This window comes from Arachis ipaensis, chromosome B05 (assembly GCF_000816755.2).
Source record: "Arachis ipaensis cultivar K30076 chromosome B05, Araip1.1, whole genome shotgun sequence".
NCBI classification, from domain to species: domain Eukaryota; kingdom Viridiplantae; phylum Streptophyta; class Magnoliopsida; order Fabales; family Fabaceae; genus Arachis; species Arachis ipaensis.
This window is the reverse complement of record NC_029789.2, coordinates 15,661,542-15,667,797: the sequence shown is the minus strand read 5'-3', so window position 1 is coordinate 15,667,797 and position 6,256 is coordinate 15,661,542.

The following is a 6,256-nucleotide window of genomic DNA, read 5'->3' as shown; positions in this document are numbered from 1 at the left end:
TAAGGATTTAGTTCTAATAAATAAATTGTTGTATATATATATATATATATATATGATAGAATTTAAATTTTAACCCTTAATTAAAAGAACGAATGAGTTGATGATCAATCAATAAATCCAAATTTGTTATGGTACAATAATATTATGATGTGGATGCAGCATGTCATTTACCACTTCTCTCACTCATTTTGGATTGACAAGCACAGAAACAGTCACCAACAACTGCTTATTATCCTCAGCAATCGTTTTGCGTCACATGCGCGCTTCACATTAATAGTAATGCATGGAAGCTAATAAGCTAAGCGATGCGATAAGGTGATGATGAACAAAGAAATATATGGTTTTGTATTATCAGAATTTGTCACGTGTATCGTACTCAAACACGTCCGGCATAGAAGAGGATAACTCTTTGATGCCATGCATCGTGGAAAGAATATAAATCCATCTTCCTCATTCGTTTCTTCCTCCATCACGTGAAACCTAATTAAAATACAGACAAAGCAAACGTTTAAAATTGGATTTCTCTATTTCCACTTTCTTTGCATCCTTCTTCCAATTTGCAGCTGAGTAATGAATGCATACGGGGACCAATCCTCATGCAATGCTACCTACAAATTAAGCTAATAGCTAGAGTTTCTCCGATTCATTCATTCATTGCATTATTGTTAATTACCTAGACCATTTTTTCAGAATAGATGTAGACTTAATTGTAATTACTTATTCACTTTAGTATATGTCAATCAGAATAAAAATTAGTTTAATTTGTTAATTATTTAATGTATAATTGTAATTAATTGTAAAAATAATACATAAAGAGTACATAAGAGTACATAAAATATAACCATTAAACAAACGTTTTCAGTTTTTCATTTTTGAACTTTTAATATTTGACTTTAGTTTTGTAATAAACGGGGAGAGATTCTGCTTCGGATTTGCTCAATGTTGGCTTAGAAAATGGCAATTGAAACGCGTGATGAATCAAAACAACGTACTATTATTCATGGTGTTGGAATCTTTCAATTCAGATCATTACTAACATCCACACAAATTTTATAATGAAGAATATAATGGCAGAGCAATACACAAGTTTGCTTTGATAATATGCAAAAGCGCCAAAGGAGAATTGAATAATTAACAGAAACTTTTTCCTAAAGCCTATCACTTTCGTGCTCAGAGTCTTAGCTGTATGTTCCAGTGGCTGTTTGCAATTGATTCAAGCATAGCACACTTCACAGTGAAAGATTTCGTAGAGGGTGGTCCTCTATCTCAAACTATTATTTTTTCTGTTGGTTAAATAACAGTCAAAATTACTACTGCTCTTGTACGCAAACAAAAATAATTGTTGTATCTCAAACCTAAGTACCTGACATATATTACTTTATTTAAGCTCAAAACTACTTCAATAGGGTCCGGTGTATGAGGAGGGATATGTAGCCATCTCTGCTCTGCCCTATTTACAAATATTGATTAAAATAACCTATCTCATCTTAATATTATGTTTTTAACTCTTTTTATATTAATTCATATTTGTAATTCAAATGATATAGTTTATAATTTAATGTATTTTTTCTTTGAAAATTAAGAATAAAAGAAGATACAATTAATTAATTATCTTTATGAATGTTTTTTAAGTTATTGGGTTTTCCCTTATAATTTTATATTTTACAATAGTGAAATGTCCACCGAAAAATAAAATATAGAGAAAAGGACAAATAGGTCCCTAATCTTTTGCCTCGCAGATATTTTCGTCCTGACCATTGAAAAATACTTTTAAGTCCCTGACCTTCACAAAACTTGGACGGATCAGTCCCTAACAGATAATTTGGACGGATCAGTCCCTGACCGAGGCATTTGGACGGAGGGACTGATGCGTCCAAGTTTTGTGAAGGTCAGGAACTTAAAAATATTTTTCAATCGTCAGGAACAAAAATGCCCGCGGGACAATAGATCAGGGGTCATTTTCTCTAAAATATATTACACACAATAAAAAAAGTGAAAAAGTATCGATGAAAATAAAATAAAAAATAATGAGTATATATTTTTGTTTTTTTATTGTATTTTTTTAACTTAATAGAATTTTAAGGTGAATACTCAGTTATTTTTATATAAAGTTGATAATTAAGAATTGTTAGGTGATTTTGATAGATTTGACTAAATTGTCATCTAACAATTTTTTTATTATTAACTTTACGTGAACATAACTGCATATGTATTTCTGTAAGTAAAGTTAGTATGCAAACTTAATTTTGTTGAATGATTTATACCTTTCATTGCACATCTGTATGTTAATTTACGCACCCTAATAGTGATTAAAAATACTATGCGTTATTAATTGTAAGATGTTATAACTTATCAACTTTTTATTTTATTAAGTTTTTGTTAAGGGAAATTGAGATAGAGGTAAGTAACTATGGTTAATAACATAATAGATCTGCAATGAAAGGTATGAATCCTTCAATGAAAGTTTGCAGGCCAACCGTGAAAAACAATTCAAATTCTATTAAGTTAAAAAAATACAAAAAAAAAAAAACCTCATGCGTTGACAAATCGTTTCCAAAAACAAGATTCTTTCATTTTCTCCATTTTTTTTATTTTTGGACACCCATCTATTTTTTATGTCATGCTCATGCGTTTTGGTCCATTTAGACTAAAGATTAGGGATGTATATACGCCGGGTAAAATTAGATTTGTCTTAATCTAGACCTGACCTTAAATATATATCGAGTCTATTTTTTGGATCATAATCTGATTTTAAACCTAATGAAACTTATACACTTTCGAACCATAATTATATCGGATAAAAACTGTTCTGAGACTTACCTAGAACCAGGGTGATTTGGGCCTGAACATGAGATACAGACGCCTTTAGGTGAAAGATTCGACGTCTTCTCCTGTAGGGATGAAGTTATCCAAATTCTTCGTAAGGAGGTGGGTGTGGTACCTGCAAGGGACTCTGATACTTAAGTTAGTAGGGTTTTAGGTAGGTTTTTAATATATTGGAGTTCGAAGAATACTTGAAGGTGTCTGGATATTTATAAGTATAGATGTAAAGTCAATAACCACCTTTGAAGTAGTTTTACCTTTGATGGTAGGTTTGTTACTCCCTTTTGTTAGGACAGATTTGCTACACATCCAAGTAATATTGTCATCCAAGTCCAACCAAGTAGATCTAACACCAACAAAAACTACTCTCATTAAAAAGAGCGTGATTACACGCGCACACATCATTCTTCCAACCAAGTCATTTACGTTCACGCGCTACGTTATCGTCATCGTCTTCGCATTCCTTCTCCTCCTCCTTCTCCTCCTTTCTTCCTACTCCTGCTCCTACTCCTTCTCCTTCTCCTTCTCCTTCTCCTTCTCCTTCTCCATCTCCTTCTCCTCCTCCTCCTCCTCCTCGCGTGTTTTCTCCTCATCGTCATTCTTTTGTTGTTGCTGTTATTTCTGTTATTGCAGTAGAAGGTGAGGAGAAATAGTTTTGAATTGTGAAGGACAACGAGTCCAAATACACCTTAATTCACTCAGAAATGAACCGAAATTATATAATGATTGCAACACAATTAACTCAAAAATGAATCAAAATTACATAACAATTGCGTCATAATTAACTCAGAAATGAACCGAAATTTACCATAATGATTGCGACACATAAATTCAGTTCGAAAACAAGCACACAAACAAGACTGAAGCATGAACAAAAATACATCCAACATCAATTTTAGACCAGACAACGTCATTAATATGTTTCTTCTTCTTTTTTATTTGATATTTTCTTCTCTTTTTTTTTTGTTTTATTCCTCTCAAGAAAGTAAATCAAAAAGAATTTTGAGAAAACGAAATAAGAAGGTGAAGATGAAGAAAAAGATGAAAAAGAAGAAGAAGAAGCAGTAAAAGATGAGGAGAAAGAGGAGAAAGAGTTTTGAATTGTGTAGGAAAACGAATCCAAATGCACATTAATTCACTCAGAAATGAACCAAAATTATATAATGATTGCGATACAATTAACTCAGAAATGAATCGAAATTACATAATTATTGTGACACATAAACTCAGTTCGAAAACAAGCACACAAACAAGACTAAATCACGAACAAAAATACATCCAAAATTAATTTTGGATTAGACAACGTCATTAATATGTTTCTTCTTCTGTTTTGTTTGATATTTTCTAGAGAGTGAAATAAGAATAATTATAAGAAAATGAAAAAAGAAGGAGAAGATGAAGAAGAAAAAGATGAAAAAGAAGAAGAAGCAATAGAAGATAATGAGGAAGAGGAGAAAGAGTTTTGAATTGTGTAGGACAACGAGTCCAAATACACCTTAATTTACTTAGAAATGAAGTGAAATTATATAATGATTACGACATAATTAACTCAAAAATGAACCGAAATTACATAATGGATTGCGATATAATTAACTTGGAAATTAACCGAAATTACATAACAATTGCGACAAAATTAACTCAGAAATAAACTGAAATTACATAATGATTGCGACACATAAACTCAGTTCGAAAATAAGCATACAAACAAGACTGAATCGTGAACAAAAACACATCCAAAATCAATTTTGGATCAGACAACATCATCAACATAGCAAAAATTCAACAATAACAATAACGACGATAACGATAACAACGATATGTATAAGAAGAAGATGACAATGATGATGATGATGATGATGATGATGATGATGATGATGATGATGATGATGATGGAGGAGGAGGAGAAGGATGAAAAAGAAGGAGGAGAAGAAATTGAAATGAGAAAAGAAGAAGAAAGAGGAGGAGGAGGAGGAAGAAGAGGACGGTAATGAAAGTGAAAATTATAAAAAAGGAGGAGAAGAAGAAGAAGACGTAGCATTAGGGGTAAAAATGCATGCACGAATTTGAAAGAAAGTGGGAAAAGAATCGCGTGATCTAAATCACTTGGATGAATTTAGATGTTAAAATTGTTTAGATGTGGAGAATAATTCTTGTTAGGGAGGTTGTTGATATCTCTTTTCTAGATGAATAGAAGAGATTGTAGAAGTTAGTTACTGATTCAGACAAGTAGGGCTAGGCTAACATCGCCGTGTTCAACCTTTATGAGGTCAGGTAGGTGTCTATCCGGATAATATCTGTTGATTAGCCTTTATTCATTTTGGGCCTAACTAAATAGTGGGACAGGGTATGAACAAAAACCAAGTCTTTAATAATAATTTGTAAAAAGAGATAAAAATTTACTTGTTAGTTGTTACGAAGAAGTTGGTAGCCAATATTAAACTTGAATCTCTTCATGAATCATAGTTACATGCATCTTTGTATTTCTTTCCTAATTTCACAATTTTTATTAAAAATAAATGAATTAATTTATAATTAATATTATACAATATTAATTAGAAAACACAAATTCAAAAATAAAAGTATTACCTCCTTGGATGCTAGTATGGGAACATATTAAATTTTCAACAATTATTTCATATGATAAAATTCACGTAGAAAAATATAATAAGTACTAACTAAATTTTAAAATTAAAGTATAATCACGAATCAATACTAATAATACCAAATATTTAAGTCACACATAAATAACACAAAATATTATGCATTAGTCTAAAGTCTTATACTTCCTAAACACAAAACGTTAATTTTAAAATATGTATCTTCACTAGGCCGGACCGGGCCGAGCGACCCGAACTATGACTCGGACCTGATTGAGATATTCTTCCGAGTGTTATTTTTTTCTCCCAGGTCAAAACTGAACCACTTTGGGTCTGAGCTAATGTGTGCAAAAATACTCCGAGTCCAGACCTCATTCTTTGATTTGCTTTTATTTGCCCATCGAAAGGAATTGAGTTATATTTAAATCTTAATTCACAATTAATCAATTCCAAGTGAAAAAAATGAAGTAAAATTCTCAAGAAATATAGCTAACCAAGTTCACACATTTAATAGCAATTAGTAAGCAATTTACTATAATTAGGCAAAAGCCCTAAATTAAATATAATTGAATAGTGTATGAACATTAAAAAAAAAATAAAAGCCTAGCTCGGGAGAGTTTGGCAGTGAGTTCCCATTGAGTAAATCCTCAATGTAAGCGTTTTTCGCAGGAGACACTACAATAAATATGAGCTTTAACAATGCCAAAATCTGCAATACCTGAAAACCGTTTTTTTAGATGGTTTTAGACAATAATTTTTTATAATGTTACTGTTGAACTTCAGTTTTTATTATTTTATAGCAACAAAATAAAACCGTTCTTTTTTACTATTTTAAA